Source organism: Anopheles darlingi, chromosome 2 (assembly GCF_943734745.1).
Source record: "Anopheles darlingi chromosome 2, idAnoDarlMG_H_01, whole genome shotgun sequence".
NCBI classification, from domain to species: domain Eukaryota; kingdom Metazoa; phylum Arthropoda; class Insecta; order Diptera; family Culicidae; genus Anopheles; species Anopheles darlingi.
This window is the reverse complement of record NC_064874.1, coordinates 21324592-21342116: the sequence shown is the minus strand read 5'-3', so window position 1 is coordinate 21342116 and position 17525 is coordinate 21324592. Positions and strand designations below refer to the sequence as shown.

Genomic DNA, 17525 nt, shown 5'->3' with positions numbered 1-17525 from the left:
GCACATCGCGGCACTTGAGCATATCGTGCTCGTGAAGCACCGTCCAATGGCGCAAGTTGTAGCATACGTAGAGTACATGTAAAGTTCCCCCTTAAAAAGGGAAGTTCGCACAAAATTTTCATAAGCCTGAGTCAGAAAGACCGTAAATTCTAGTGTAAACGGAAAAATTAAAACCAAAAGTTTTACCTTATGGCTGCCACATGAAGCGTAAACCTTTTGGCAATAATTTATCGGTTCACGCAACAGTTTACGGACCGTGTGGCCCGGGCTTGCGGGACATTGAAAATCGTCGATCGTTCGTCGACATTTTGAGTGTTTTCGTCGAAGATCCGTCGTAGTGTGCGCTTCGTGTTTCTTTCTCCAACAACGTGGTTAGTATCTTCGCGTTAACGTTAAGTTAATTTCAGCAAGTACTTTTGTCGCCAAAGCGTTATCATCTCGTGTTTGGTGATCCAATTAGTGTGGTTATTTACCAGCCGATTTAAATTTATCTCTCCACACTCGAACGACTGACTTGCTGCTACTGGTTGGAGTTTCACGCGTTTGAGAGACGGGCTAGTGTGCAGATTGATTCATTTCTTCGTTTACTCCAAAAGAAAAACTTCAAGGTTTATCACGAAAAAGAATCAGATTTTCCCCCCCGGTACATGTGTGTGGTTGTGTGCGTTCGGTGTCCTTTTATGTTGCAGCATAAGCCTTATGTTGCCTGCTTTGGTGTGTGCGTGTATTCGAATCGAGTCCTTGCGGTACTCGGAATTTTGACGTTTTCTCACGAGGTGACTTCACCCTGCGATAGTTCGTGCGTGAAAAAGAGAGCGAGAGAGAACGTGGTGTTGTTTTCTTCTTCGCTCACGACTGCTTTATGTCTGCGGTGACTAAAACATTCAAATTTGAATATCACATAGCCCACTCTGATCACGAGCCAGTAGTGCGTATTTGGAGAAGCGTGTACGTGTGACGTGTAGCTACAACAACACACAGTGGTCGCCAGCAAAGTGGGCCGTTTTTTTTTCGATAAGAAGTAGTTCCTAACTTCAACCCGTTAATGAAAGGTGAGATTCGCGCAGACTACCGTCCGTCGAACTCGTTTCGCTCTTTGTTCTTGGACTTGAACGGGGACAATTAAAACTCGCTCCGTTCACCAGACGCACGACCCTTGGCAACGAAATCGTGTGCGCCGCATTGCGTGACACTTTACCGGGGGGGCGCGAGTGCAGTGATGCGTACGTGCTACTTATGAGTATGCGTACTTCAACGGAGTGGCGTTGCTTGTGTGTTTGTGTGTGTTTTACATCGAACGGTGGGTGGGTGGTTTGTTAGGGGTGGCCTCCGCAGCAGCTGATCATGCGTAGCCACCTCACCCCACCGGACCGAATGAGGAAGGGTAGAGCCAACCTCACCAACCTGCTTTTATCTGCTTCAGCAGAAGTGATGCAGAAGTGTTTGTCTCTCTCTCTCTCTCTCTCTCTCTCTCTCTCTCTCTCTCTCTCTCTCTCTCTCTCTCAAACCCAACGCTATCCAATCATTTAAACAAACAATCAATCAATATGCTTTGGCCTGTTGTACCAGTCGTATAATGCACAATCGCCGTTGCCGTTCACACCTCACCAGCGAACGACACCTCCATTGTGCTGTACTGATAGTACGGAAACGCTCGCCAAACATTCTCTCTTTTCGCGATACTCGCGTGGAACCTACTACGGCCCCGTGCCACGGTGTTAGTAGCCAGGGTGACATCGGCCAGCGTTTATGCAAATGAGCCGATTTCGAGCTCGTGTCTTCCGAATTCGCGATTCGCGTAGCGCCGCTCTCTCGCTCTCTCTCTCTGGAGGTCGCTCTTTCAGTTCACTAACGTTGTTGCTTGCGTTCGCTTACTTTCGTTTAGTAGCAGCAGCAGAGCGCTTGCCTTCCGGTGTGGAGCATCAGCAGAAGTAGTAGCCGCAGCAGCAACACCAGCAAAGGTCACCAAACAAACGCCTGCTACGGCCGGTCGTGCTTCTGTCCCGCAGTTCAAAAATAGTGTTTTAAGTGTGCTTCGCGTTCGAAAAGTTTCGTCAATAAATTCGTTTCGTTCGAGCATTGAAAAACCTCGCCTGCCAACGGTTGGTCCCCTGCTGGCCTAGACGAGGACTTTTTGATTCCGCGGATTGCGCGTGTTTTTTTCCGTGAACCGTCCGTGAAGGTCGTCACCAGTGGCAGAACGGTTCAGTGTCAACGAAGAGTTTCCACACGCACACACACACACACACTCTCGACAATTGTCCGGAAGAAAGAGGTATCGGTCCGGTTTTCAAAGTTCAACCAACTGTCAAGGATGTGCCAGTTCCGAGTTTTCTAGCATCGTTCCACAGTTTAAGCAGAGTTTGTGTAAGTATCGAACTGAGGTCCTGTTTGTGGTTTTATCTTTAGTTGTAAGTAATTGTTATATGAATTCGGACTCTAAAGTCCAAACATCCAATAAGGATACTGCTCACATAAGATATGGCTGTAAATGAGAAGCTAAACATATCCTGTCCACCTTCGGGAGAATTGTATAACAGAGAAGCGCTTAATGGCAAGTTGGCAAGAAAGTGTAGCGCACTGCCAGCTAATGCCGATGTAGATCTATCAGTGAAGTAGACTTTTACAGACCGGCCCGGGGTGGCAGGCATGACACTTGCATAATCCGTTTGCTGTAACTATCACAGAACCAGTTCGGTCAGTCAGTGAGTGGCGGACGTGACGGGGGCGAGACGTTTTTCCTTCTTTTTTCTCTGTCTGCGAGATGAAGTGAACCTGCAGTATGCGCATTACAGGTCTCTAAACCAGTTGCTGCATTAATAAATCCGCACCCGGCGGTCTGGTTGGTGCATTCTTGGGTGTATCGTTGATACCGTTCGGTCGAATGGCGGATAGGTGTATGACCTTGTCCCCTCCCCGGAGCTAGCGAAGCGAACACCTCGGTTGCGATTGCGATGCGGCGCTGTATTGCTTGTTGATATATTTCCCTTATCGTCAACCACCAGCCAGAGCCCGCTGCTGCAGTTTGCAGATCAACCAACACAACGCTTTACAACGGTGATGGTGTAGGCTGTAAAGTGGTTCTTGGTTCAGCATTATCCAAGAACCTGTTTCACTCTTCATGGTACAGAGTTGCGCTTGTTATATACTAAGTAACATTAAGTTTTTCTTAATTTTGTTACAAAAAACTATGGTACAAAAATTATATTTATGATTAGAATGCAGTCCAACTTTTGGCGCATTAATGGCTGCTGAAAGCCATGGTGTTTTTTTTCCACTGCTACGCCGAAAACCAGAATCACGTTCACACGCCATGTACACTCCCTTCATCGCCCGTCCAGCACCAACACAGCCATCATTGGCCTGGATGGTGACAATTGGCAACAGTTTTTTTTTTCATTCCATCCAGTTTCACTACCCACCTTCTTTTCCACTCGCTGGATTTCCTACATGACGCACGTGGGCTTGGCTTGACGAAAGCGTTGGAACGTGATGCATGTGACTGCAGAGCGTTTGTCTGCATCAGCACTTCAGCCACACCGATGCGGAGCGAACGAGCGAAACCTCCTCACGCAGCCACCGGCAATGTTCGTATCCCTTGCACCGTGACTCGGTGACAAATGCAGGACGTACTTGTTGATTTTTGGTGTGACCAACTTTTCCAACTGCAGCGAGTCGTTCGGCCTCGGGCCTCCGTTGCATGGCCATGGCCAACTTCTACAACTCGACAACTTCCACACAAAAATAAAAAAAAAGAACCGGGTGCAGAACGCTGAGGACGAGCGAGAGATATATTTTTCATCCTCTGCGCCACCATCCACGTGGTCTGTGCAGCTCCTGCTGCTCGGTTGGGGCTCGAACTGCAACCGAGCATCACAGGGTTCGAGGGTACAACACAACCCGGAACAGTGGAAGTGAGGACAGAGTTGTTGGGTTTTTGGCGAAAATCGAATGGCAAACTGTAGCGGTTTTCCGTGGGAACATTGTGGTGAACATTGGCGATGGCGATCGTGGCTGGCAATTGTCCAATGTCCCCGCCGAAACGCAGCTTGAGCGGTGTCAACGAGGATAGCACTGGCACCAAACCGGCCGATCCACAAACAAGTGGAGCTGTTTCGGTGCAATGCTCGTTCGACACTTTGTCACAAAACTCTGCAGTTCGCTTTTGATAAAATGGCCAATCTCGCGGTATGGTTCATCCCATACTTGACCTTCCGCATTCCGTGCTGTGTTCGGTGGTACTTGATTCGGGTTGTGTTGTCGTGGATGGGCCACTTGGAAAGTTGTTGGTCGTATCGTGTGTGGTACCACAATGGTTATTTGTGCTTCTCGGTTTGCGCAGGTCCAGGGAAGCGCAATATTTATGCAAATGTTTTCATACATGGTAATTTCATCGACATCCAATTGCATGCAGTTCGACAGGTTGATCGAGAGCGATGATGTTTTCTATGCCTCAAGCTGGAAGTGCGTATGAGAAGGATTTATTTTGACCTTTTTCGAAGCGTATATAAAGAATGTAGAAGGTACAGTTCGTGGATAGATGATTGCATTTGCATAGTATTTCCTCTAATCTAAAAGAGAAATTTGTGTTCCACTTTCTCAATATTTATTATACTTTCGCAACGCTAGCAAAAGTGCCAAGTGAAAGTAGGAAAAAAAAAAATCCATTCCATTTAGCAAATTACAACAACAGAATAAATGCTACCACTAAATGAGTCACCAGTCTGCCAGCCGTATAGATTTAGATGAGTGGGATACACCCGATAACAACGAAGACACGCTTCCACGGTGAACATAATTCCCGGGCCCGAGCATCCGGTACCTACAGCTTCCGGCTAACGATACATCATTTACTGTTTCGTTGCCTCCCTTGGGCAACCAAACCACCACACCCAATGGTGCTGCGCATTGGTCATCGTTTTTCCCGCCTGGTCCGCCTAGTGCGCGCCCTGCCGCTAGAGCTGATGTTATGCGAGCATAACACTTGTGAGCATACCACAAAGGCATAACAAAACGAGAGAAGGAAAGTGCTACGTAGAATAGCCATCCCAAAAGCGTTGGCATAAATGGAAAACCTAGGATCTACTCTGCCATGCCGGCCGTTCCGGTCGATGAGCAGATAGTGCCCGCACTAGCAGCGGACAGGATGTGCTTTCACGTTCATGCTGGCCCTACTACTAGCACTGATGGTGGCAGTGATAGCATACCACATCGTATGTCATTGTTTGCTCCACTTTTCACTATTTAACCAGCAACAGCGTTCAGTAACAGCTGCTGTAAGTGGGCTCATTATTCATAATGTTCGCGGAAAGTATTTCCACCCATTTGCGGCCCCACGGCAACCGCGGCAACGCTAGCCATGTCCATGCTCATCTGCTTTACGCGTTTCATTTAGTTCCGGCGAACATTGCGCGGTACCATGTTCGACCAAGATTTGTCGGTTTGATGGTGGTGGTGGTTATGTTATAATGAACAAAGTAGCCATTTTCTGTCGCATGTCAGCGGTGCTTAACGCCGTCACCACAGCTGGCGACAGGTACTGTCCGAAGAAGTTTGGGCGCGCGGTGTTAATGAAAAAGTTACGCAACCAAAGAATGGCCAGAACATGCCCGTCGTATGCGAAACCAAAAAGCCAATCCTTATGGCTCATAAACAGCTGACGGTGTCTTTATTTTACCAGCGCAATGGGGTACCACACACCACCCCGCGTGTTGGTACTGTCGCGTCTAGACGTGATAATGATAACCTTGCCGCATAAAATCGATTAAGGACCTTGGCAATGGCAGTGTGTGGCTTTATGATGTGTGATGAATGACCATAACGGGTTGTAACGGACCGGTATGTCCCGTCGGTTGTGATAATGGGCACAAAAATAGCCACCGTGTGGCGTTTTTGGCAAGATGTTGGGATCGATAAATTTGATGCCGCTACTGAGGGAAATTCGAGATGTTAATAGATAAATGATTGCCATTTTCTTCGGTATATATTCTTACAGCTTTTGTGCTTGTAAGCTAATCAATCAATTGGGAATTGAGGTAAAAAAAAAAACCCGAGGCGAACTATCAGGAAATTTATAAATAGTAATCCATTTGCAGCGTTTAACAACCGCAAAACATAATCTATACATGACGTGCAAACCATTTCAACCACAAGCGAAAACCGACGGCCAAGTATGGTACCGCTGTGCGAACCTCGTCTTTTTACGCTTTTATCATTAATGTGTCACCATAATTCAGCATAGAAATGGCCACCACAACCCGAAATAGGAAAACGGAAACGGATCGATCGAGGACAAAAGAAAACAACCCAGCCACCAGCACCACACTCAGCTTTTGGGGTTTCCAATCCAAACGCAGTTCCAAACAAAACCGGTACCGTGCTTCCTTCCCGAGGCCACCAGCGGGTAGAGGGGAGGGGGGATGGGGGTGGGTCATAAAACTATTGTTTGCGTTTGAGTTTATTTGACTTTCCCGCTCGCCAATTTACTTTATGACGTTTGGACAACTACCGAACGCACAATAATGTGTCCAGGGCCGCGCGTTCGCTAACAGGAAAAATGCGTTTGTGCGAAGAAGGATTCTGTTCACTGACCTCGCCACTCCCCAGGGGGTGGTTCCAGCGAAGAGCAAAAGAAGAAAAAAAAATGAATAAAAAGCGCTCGCCTTGAACTCGACCAAATTTATGGAGTTCGTTGGCAGTCGCGGTTGCGTAAATTTGTAGAATGGTGTGTATCTGTTTGTTGTGTTGCTGTTGGTTTATGTCTGAAAAAACATAAAAATTAAAGAGAATCATTTGTTGCTAATATGTGGTACACACATTCATCACCACGGATATGAAGTAGGAATCGAGTCGAGATTTTTTATTGGATCGAAGAAATGGAAGAGCAACCATTGGGCATTCAATCAGTTGCCAGTTTGACCGCTCATAATATTTTTCGTGTCCATTTTTATATCCAAACAAAACTCAACTATTATGATTTACCATCAAAAGCGATTAGTCTTCGGTCAATAAAGTTCATCCCCAGTGGCTTTTAGAATCTTTCTATTTTATTCATTACACAGTAAACGGCTAACCACACGATTGGCCAAATAGATCCAAGGTGGCGCCAACATGTCTAGTCGATGGTCCAGCGGGCGCAAGTGAAATGAATTCGCTTTGCATAGAAAATGGATTCATCACCACCGCTCCTCGCGCCGCACACCGCTGCTGCTGTGGCCATCATCAAATGGCGGAAAACTGTTGTCACGGACCATCAATTCCGCTCAATTCGCCGCAATGTGGCGAGTGTGCGTGTGCGTGATTATGTAGCGCCAGTGGAGACCGTGAGACCTCCCTGGAGCCTCGCTCGCCGGTTCAGTTACACGACAGCCTGGCGTCACCTTTACGGTCGTCGTCTTCTTTTGTCGATGCCGCCGGCGCCGTGGAAATGGGTTTTCGGTGTCGTCACCAATAAAAGGTCGTGACGTTTCTCGCGATGAAAGCGAACAAAGGAGGCATTGTGTGCTTGCTGTTGGGTTGGGTTCGCACCATTCTGTCACGATCGATCGTGATGGATATGGAAAGTGATTCAGTTGTATTTCTGAAATTAAAACATAATAAATAAATGTTATAATAATTTGTTTCTGACTCGTCTCCCAGAAGACCAACGCAAAACACATGTAATCTGTACGATTACGCTTGTATTGAATACCTACGGCGCAACGTCGACCTGTCATCAACGAACCGTCTCATCTCACGTGTCATTCATGGACCGTCGTGAGATGCACATGACATTAGAGATGCACGTTCCGGTGGACACGTCAACAAAATGGTACGATGATGCAGCGGAGGAAGCACTGAAGGAAGCCGGGAAGAGACGGAAACTGTTGATATAATTGCTCCAGCACACTGCTTGGTACAGTTGGCTGCATCATGACTCTGACCACATTGGCCGCCGGACACCGGACTGACACTGATGAGATGTTGAAATTGTGTCCGGTCCAGTGTTCCAGCATTCCAGATAGGGGTCCGGTAGCCTAATAGCTCTTTGATGCAGCATACTACAACCAGTAACCAACCTTTCGTCGAGAACGGTTTCGAGCTTTTGATCATTTAACCAGAAGCCAGAGCCAGAACTATCTAGGTCCCGGGACACGGGCAGTGCACGGTGGAGCATTTGCAATCATTTGTGTTCTCCGACCTGCTGGCGACCTACTTCAAATAGATGCTTCAAGATAACCGAGAGGGCTTCAAAGTATTGAAAGAAATTCGCTTTGATGAGAAGTGTTTCCCTGAGTCCGATGGTTATACCGGTGACAGCGGATGATCTATCGTTATCCCATTCCACGAGGCTCTACTTTCGTTTCTTTTTGCGTTTGATGAAGCAAATTAAGGAGGTTTTTAATAGAACTTAATTTGTGACAACCTGTCGACCGAAATTGCAATCATTTGCTTTGCAAACAATTGCTATTGGCAGCGCTGTGCAATGTTTGGCACGTTTCGGTTTTTAATTTAACGATAAATCGAGACACCGAAGAAGACACCGGTACAGAAGTACGAATAACAACTCGCCTGTCACACTGTCCGGCATAAAACGACAAACAACAGCTCGAAACAAGCAACACACATCCTCGCTCTCTCTCTCTCTCTCTGTCTTCGATGGTTCCATCGATTAAGCAACTCTTTGCCGTGAACGCCTTTGCAGGGTCGGTTGGTCCGATCCGAGCTGCACGTGTCCTGTGGTGGTGGTTCGCTGGTGGATACACTCTGCACCAAAAAAGGGCTTGTATAGTCTAAGACTGGCCGTACACTACACGACCTCGACCCCTGAGCCTGGTGCAGGTGGAGGCGCATGGTTGCCATGCTTTCACCACACACACCAGCACGCGTTCGCCGTTTGTCCGGCACTGAACCTGGCCACCGTGGCTCGTGGTTCAAGGGCGGCTTTTGCTGTGCCGGGCACGTGCCAAAGCCTGGAAGAGGGTTGCTTTCTTAAAAGCCTGCAATGTGGGGCCTCGTCCCGCTTCTTTCCTTATGCGCGCGCTCTGTTATGTTATGGCATTCGTTGCATACTCCGACGTTTGTGGGAAGAGGGTGGATGCATGTTTATGGGAATTATAAATACATTAAGCCTTTCCGGACGCTCGGCACACGGCACACGATTAGTGGGAAGGACAAAGCCAGTGGAAACTCCGGCTCTGCACAGTGCCGGAGGCGTTGTCCTGCCTAGTGAACATGTGGCTAGTGGATTGCAGGACCGCTTAAGGTCAAGGAAGTTTTAAATGGATAAAGAGATGGTTTCGTTTGTGTTAGCGGCGGTTACGCAAAGCGAACGTTTCTGGTATGAACTGGCCAAGGATGGACAACAACCGACGTGTTTCGGCATCGTGGAGCATGAAAATGAACATCAACATCTCGTCGGTAAAGGCAAGCTCTCGTGATCTTGTCGAGAGATCGTCACCGCGATCGTGCTGTAGAACCCTCTTTTTCAGCCTACTCTCTTGCTCTCGATCACTGCCGTTCTCTTCTCGAATCACTTTGTTGTCCGATCATAGTCGGTCGTCGATTCATTCGCTGAGCAAACGGGGCTGTCCGAGAACGTCCGGATGGTGGGAAGCCGGTTCGCTACCGATTCGCTTCACTACCAGTCTGCCAGTCTTGTTTCCGGCTTCGGTGAGCTCTGATCGGACAGTTCGAGGCATCGAGTTGAACAAAGGGAACGGAACATCAAACAACCGGTAGCATTCCGTGGTTCTATTCCGCGTTCGCGCTCTAGTGGTAAACAGGTGGTTTCTTCACTCTGCTCTGCTCGGACATAGTTTTGGAAGCTTTGTTCTTTTGAGTGCTCGCTCCATCGATCGCTTCCGATTGCTGCTGAGCGTTCTAAATCCTTTGTGATGGCGCATGCTAACGCATAAGAGAAGACTAAGCGGATGGGGGATGGACGGACAGTGTTACCATCGATCGATGATAAAGCCAGCCTAGCCAGTGCTGGTGGTAGTGGTGGTGTTGGATGTTGAACGCAGAGCACCAACCGTAAAGACAACCAACAGTAACCAGCACGGTCACCCATGATCGTGCGCCATTCGCGGCACAACCAGTGTGCGCGACGCAGGTTAGCGTCAGTGTCCGCCAATACCGTGCGCGTTCTTCGGCGTCAGCTGTTTTGTTTATAATTACCGTGCAGGTGGTGTGGGGCACCGCGCTTGGCATCGCTGTTGGATCGTCGCCGGGCCTGGCCTGGCCTTATTACGTTCGTCGCGTGTGTTTGTTACGCTACGTTACGCGTTGGCAGGCGTGCCGTGGGTTTAAGGCGTGGGAAAAAGGATATTTTTAAACAACCAAAACAACAACATTGGCCTGGCAAAAAACACGCACGCGTGTGTTCCGCAAAGTGCCACTGCCCCTTGTCCTTGTGACAGTGTGTGTCCGTGTTCCGGGCCGGTGCATTCGTGAATGTTTGTTGGTTGCCCGGAGAGATCGTTGGATACGTTCTCGTACCTTGCACGCCGTTCGATCATCATAAGCTCCAATTTCGATATTGATTGATAACGTTATTAGTTGGTAAATTAGCGCGTTGCCAACCGGGACAAACGCGGTGTCGGCGTCTTGGCTACGTGTGTTACTGGGAGCGTAACGAAACGTGTTCTAGCACGCGGTCGCAGATTATCGAAGACAGTTGGAGCCGCTGGAGTGCTTCCGCACTTGATAACGCGCCGCTCCGCAGCAGCCTCCGTTTCTTCGCCGCTCCTCTGCTGTTGCTGCTGCTGTCGCTTTCACCGTGACGCCGGAGATAAGGCGCGGCCCCTTTGGAATGGTTCTGGAAGGAATGGAAGTGATTACCATTACCACCGGAACGCACTCGCGGCACGCTATGTCCGTCCATGATGGTGTGATGCTGATGCTGAAAACCGTGGCCAATGCTATCGCTTCGAGCTGATCTAAATAGTGCATCAACGGCATCCGTGCCCGTGTCCCTCTGTGTGCCCTACAGTGGTATAGTTTTCGGTGGAGTTTGTACTTTAAAGTGGCGCGATCTATTTAACATAAATCATTACACCGCGTGGCCCTTGAGCGGCACAGCACAAAAGAGACTCTAGTCTGTATAAATTCGCCGTGTGCATCCGTGAAACGAATTACGACACGTCGCCATCCGATACGCGGAGGAATTACAATCACAAAACTCCGGTCCAACTGTGGCCCCTTCCCGTGGCATGTCTAGTGCACTAATTGCCCAGCGACCGGGTTAAGTTTGGTGAGCGCGGTTCGTTTGAAAGCCAGAGCAAAGCCGGAAACCGTTTGCAGTGCGCGATTGGCAATGATCACGGTGGCGGCGGCGGCGGTAACGACGACAACAGCAACGGTTGTGCAACAAACGATGGTAATGATGAGAGGGTTTGTTGGTTGGTTGGTGATTTTGCTAGTGATAAGCTTTTGCGGGTAAAACGGAAATCGACGGTAAAGAAAAAAAGTCGCATATTTTGCGATCCTGCAATCGTTCGATCTGCTGATTGTGTTTGAAGTGAATCGTAAAAACGCCATCTTCTATTCTAGCTTAGAATCTGTGCATACGTGGCTTGGTTCTTATTCGTTTCCATTCCATCTGGAGAGCACGCGCACGGTAGGTGTGGTCCCTATGGCGACACATGTCGAGGTCCAAACGAATGAGGTCACCATGGGAACACCATGAGATGCCGATGGTGTGTGACGTTGTGAGTGCGAGGACCTTGAAATTCAAACGGTAACTTATATGCGCTGTTCCAGAAGAAAGAACGCGGAGTATATTTGACCGCTTGCAAGAAATGGTTGTTAATCAGAATGGTTCAGCTATTCAGTGTCCCATTTCAACAGCATAGCTTTGTCAAGGGGTGGTGGTTGTGGTGAATCGGAGGCCGCACCGTGTCTGTGGATTATGTTACAACAAATCCATGCATCATTCATTATGCAGTCACCCCACAATTGACTCAGATTTCGTCGTTACATAAGTATGACCGCAATCGGAATACGAATTGTAGGACGTGGCACACTGGAGCGCTGCTGGAGTGGAGAATATTCTTGAATTAACGACAAACACACTCTTAATGCGTTTAATGATATTCTTGCTATCCATCTTGACATTGTTTCCCTCTCTCTCTCTCTACGCTCTTTTAAGAAGAGCTCCGTTTACACGGGTGTACGTAGAGGATCATTTTGCCATCTAATTACATCTTCAATTATTGCACAAGAAATCACCGCAGCACGGAAGCGCGAGCGCTCTGTCCCCGCTTTGCAATGGACGCAGGAAAACGTGGTTATCCGCTGTCTAATAGGAAGCAGAGAAGTTGACCTACATCGCTGATGCTTTGATTCTTTGCTCGTTCTTAAAAGCATCCGTTTTGCTGCGGACCAAGCTAATGGAAATGGGAACTGGTATGATGGAAAATTAAGTTTGCTGCTACGCCATCGGCTCAGCGGCCCAGAGATTGATTCACGAAGAAAGCTGGGGCGAGAGTGTTTCGTCTAATTCAATCAGCTTTGCTTACGCTCCAAGTATGATTGTCCTTGTAAGGGTCCAGTATCGCTGTTCTTCTGCTCGCGACGAATGAAGAATGTACAATCCGCTATGACCATGCTTTGTCATAGCTTTTGTCCTTCTATGATCTGTACAGAAAGATCACGTGATAAAAATCAGACCATCATGGTGCCAGATTAGATATCACAACAACAACCCCAACAAGATCGAGCGGTGCACAAACGACGCAATTGCGTTACGAAGCATTCGTTAGGTCCCAGAAGAACGGTGGTGGATATTGATGACAAAGCGTAGCATTCCAGGCATTTATGGCCTCTCGGTATCGGTAAACATATTTATGTTTTTCACATTTTAAAACTTCTCAAGCGCACGAATGGCACCACAACTGCCGGCGTTATTGTTTATTTTGTAGACTTCCGGATCAAGTCGGAAAAGTAAAGGAGTGGGAACTCTCTCGTATTTTTCTGCTTTAGCTACACTCTATGGTCCATTGAAACTGTGATGTAGCACTCGTAATGGGTGCCACTTTGTAACCTTCTTGTGCGGTTTGTGCGGCTGAGCAATGTTTATTGGTACCGAGCCATCAGACGGCTTGGCGTCGGTTCAGAACGGACGTTACTTTGTCGCATGTATACGGTGTTGAAATTGGTAAAGTGAAGTCGGTACTTGGTAGCCCTCCGATACTAACACAACACAAACGCCTCGATCGTGGTGTACATTTGTTTAATCTGCTCCATTTAGCACATATTTAAAGAGTGTTTCAATGGAAGAGTCATTCAATAACATATGCTTCAACAAAGTCCATAACAGAGACGCTGTTTTAATGGCATAAATCAAGATTTCCTTCACGAAATTAGCTTTCGAAGACAAACGAACTCTGGTGAAATCGAATCGAAATTTCGTGGAACAGAAGCGAATGCCCGGGTGAAGCAAATGGTTCCTCCACCTTCGGAATACCGTTAGTCATGGAAGGATTTTCGACGTAGCACGGTGCTTCCGTGTGCTGCAGCCAATCTCATATCCTCTTGAGTCCCACAAACCGGATCGCCAGTAAACACTCGTCCTCGAAGGGAGTACTCCCGGAACCGGAAATAATGCGGAAACGATGCAATGAACCACACGGTGTGCGGTGTGGTAACGTCATTTCCTTTTCAATTTTAGATTGTTAGTCGGAGCACTCTTGTTGGTGGTGGTGGGCACCTGGGCATCATCATTGGATGGAGCCCGTTACTTTTGGCTTCAATTTCTGGTGCTTTCCAGTTAGGCGGTGTTAATAATGTATGCAGTGCTCTCGCTGCTACTACTCCCGGCCACCAAGTTCACCGAGTTGGCCCCAAGGTGTTGGTCCAGCAGTTGCGCTAGACCATAGATAAAATTCCAGCCCCATCTCGAGCCGACCTCATAATATTTATATCCTTTTTTGCCCATTCGCCCCAAGAGCTAGATGCTAGAATGGACGAGCAGGAAGCCTAGCGTGAGAACCACTCTGTAAGATGAGGATCCGCGTTGCAGCTGCATCCTAAGGCAAGTCGCGTGCATTCCTTGCATCTGTATTTTGCAATCTGAGCTCCCACTTGGCGGAAGGAGGAGCGAGGTGCTCTGCTCGGTGTGCTCTGGTTGGCGTATGCGAAACATAAGCTATCGCTGTGCATAATTCAAGTTTGCTGCTACATAAGCCGAATACTGAAGCAGACCAGTGGCAGCATAAGATGCGATCCACCATCTTAAGCGCAGCACCACCACGATGCAAACCACCCAAAAAGACTGTCTTCACACACAAACACACTCACACACACACAAATGTTCTGTGGAGCATTTTCAGTCCCATTGTGAGCGCTTATCTAGGTCAAAGGGTGGGGTCGGTTTGCAGTTCGGTACCAATCGGTACCACGCCAGGTGAAAATTATTATTCTTGCAGCGGAGGTAAAAGCGAGCCCGCGGCCCTCTTGAAACCGGCAACGTGCCTTCAGTGGGGAGCGTGCAGCCAAGAACCAAGCCAGACTGAACGACTGAAATTCAATTAGACAGACACACCAGTCCTGGGAAAGAGTAAATGGAAAAGCGCACGAAATGAGTCGATTGATAAATAGTCGAAGCCCTGTGGACGGACCACTTAGGTCATATCCGTTGCTGGAGCACCGGCGATGGCAGCTATTTTTAGCGAACTAACGAATGCACGCCTCGAAGGAAGCACCAACCAGGGACAGACAGCCAGAGCGACGGAAGTCTCGGGGCTCGTCCGACAAAGTTCTAGAAAGGCATCGATCCTTCGGGGGTCGAGTCGGGTCTCTCCAGCGCTCGGCAGAATGGCGAACGAAGTAGAGACACTTCTACGCTCATAATGATGTGCACCACACCACGAAGCCCGCAGTTTCGGCAACCCTTAAATTGGTTTTCGTTTGTCGACTGCTTAACAATGTTTGATCGTTATCCTTGGCTGGCGTTCTGTTCTTAATCGACAAAGACTATTCCATCGGCTTCGGTAAGGGTTCATCGGGACCTGCGGCCACGGCTCACTCCTTAACTCCACAGCCCGCGAGTGTCCTCAAAGTGCAATTCAATTCCGTTTAATTGAAGGACGAAGGAGAGGAGCAGATCACCGCCAGCAACCAGATTCACATTCGATGGGATATTTAAGCGCACGGACGAACCTTTTGCTGGTGGGATGATTGCCAAACGGGATGAGGATGCCTATTTATACGTGTCCGTTCAATGCACCGCCAGGCGTCGTCTCCTTCGCGGGCCCTTGATCGTTGAGTCGCGTGTGGTCTTTTCATTAGCACGTCCCGATTGTGACATTTGTTGTGTTGTTGTAACAGGTGGGACGGGGTGGTAAAGGTAGCTGCAGGCTGCAGCGGCGCACTGTAAAAGGTTACCATTCTCTGCCAAACCCATGCTCCCCCCGTTTTCTGCCTGTTCAATCTTGGCACTGTATTGATCGATGTAGACAGTAATTATCTTATCAAATTCAGTACAATTATCATTCTTCACCAACCACACGTGAGGAGGCTGGGCTGTTAGATGGAGCAGTTTAATGACTTTGCTTTAAGACTAATGGGCGTGATCGAACGACTTACACATTGTGACATTCGCAATGCATGCGTTTTGCATGTGTCCATTTAAGCAGTTCAGCATTTAAATCGAGATTCAGTTCAAACCATATCCTATCTACAGAACTGGATTCAATGGAACAGCTGGTCAAAGCTTACTATTCCAATGGTTGTTTCGCAGCGTCCCTGTTTGCACGGACACTAGGGGCAACCATGAAATAAATCTATTCATTTGTCACGTTGAGTGTCACCTGACGTCTCTCGCTGGAACCCTTTATGTGTTCTCCGGTCGGGGTCAAATATTAGCATCCGAAAAGGGTATGCAGAGTGATCGGGACTGCCGATTCCGCCAATGGATCAAGCACAACACACACAGAAACGGCAGGCCATGAATTGCGTCACATGAATTATGCATCCATCTCACACAGTTGGCCGCGAGTTTGGTCAAGAACGTTGGAGGTTGCTGACACCTACTGTACCGTGACAATGTCAAAAAGGATGCACACGCAGCAGCAGCACCGGTAGCAGCGCTGCGGCTTACACTGTGACCGCCCCATATGTGTGTGTATGTTCGCGAGAAAATGGACGCGTTTTGGGTATTTTTAAAATTTATTACCACCTGAACGAACTAAACCAAGGATCGGCTATGTGGCTAGGAAGGGGAGAGGACAATGGTAACGGGGTGCTTTGTTGTGTTCAGCATCTTGGCACCGGTTTAACCGGCTTGTTGTTGTTGTTGTTGTGACTGTTTTCCCTTTCTCGGTATCGCGCACCGGGAAAATTGTGTTCTTTTACGGATGTTTTCGTGGGTTGGTGTTGTGTTTGGTAAGGCTACAATTGTTCATCACCTTCAATAAATAACAACTGTTCCGCCAATGGTCACGAATTGCATCGTGCATGATTGGGACACTGTAGACTAACAGGATGATGGATCTGCAGCCGTCCATGGACGATGTTTACGACGAATTTGAATTATCATAAGTAGGCCCCGCTCACCGCAGCAGCTCGGTGCTCTTGTTCCACTACTTTACACTTCGCTACTTTGATCGTTTGGCATGGTTCTTTTGATGTCGCATCATGGTTTAAAATACATGTTCAGCGCGTCTGTGTTTCACAGTACAGTCCCGGCTGTAATCAGTATTATTTCTTAAGTATCATTCGCAAATATTATGTGCAAGTTAAAGAAGAAAGTCAAATTCACAAAAGAAATCATTACCTCAGACCCGTTTTGCGATTCTTGCACTTGTCTGCCGCCGGTGTCTTCTGATGGCTGATGACCGATAGGGTTTATCAGCTGTCTAGGGTTGGTTCTCGAAATTGCTGTCTCTCACCAATGGTGTGTCGCTAGCCGTCGAAATCTGGCGCGATTGCTTTCATTTTCTTCGTTGATTATGCTTCCAGGGACCGGCGTTGACCCGGGTGGCGAGACAACGACGTCACTCCATCATCTGCGGATTATTGATGACGGTTTACAGCCAACATTTACTTGTTCTTGTCCGTGGCATGAGACTCTCTTGCCACAGTATGAGCTTTATTCTAGCACATACAAATAATGGCAAATTTCTTAGTTTAGTTCAATCCTCAATTGCTTTTTCAAACGAATTTAACGTCTGCTTCTTATCACCTCTGCTCGCCTGATTCCATAAATCTGTGTCCCTGACCTTTGGTACCGCTAAGGCCGGTGGTTGGAAAAGTTCGCTTGCGGATTTATGGTCTATTGATAATGTAATCTGGCCCCAGGGTGGCCAAGAGCACACACGTGAATCTGTCTTTTTTTTCTACCTTTGGTGACAATGAACCATCGATGCCGTTAGTCATCGACATGCGGGCGGGCGGGCGGACTGGGGTATGTAAAAGGGAGCTATGCAAAAGTTTTGGGACGAGCCCATGCTCTTGATAATTCATTCGACGCGCTAGCTGGTGGAATTTCAAGTCTTATGCTCCGAATGCTATCTGAAAGAGAGGAAGGAAATGATGTTCGTTTG

General features: G+C 48.0%; 1 protein-coding gene across 5 annotated transcripts in view; it reads left to right on the top strand.

Annotated features, from left to right (window-relative positions):
* The first annotated feature begins 330 nt into the window (after nt 1-330).
* The window catches only part of LOC125959067 (uncharacterized), a 24155-nt gene continuing 6960 nt past the window's right edge, over nt 331-17525 (top strand). The window contains exons 1-2 of one of the 5 annotated variants that reach the window (XM_049691820.1): nt 331-371; nt 1886-2367. The gene's annotated coding sequence lies outside the window, so the exon portion shown is untranslated. The other 4 variants (XM_049691822.1, XM_049691823.1, XM_049691824.1 and 1 more) reach the window with 4 other exon arrangements.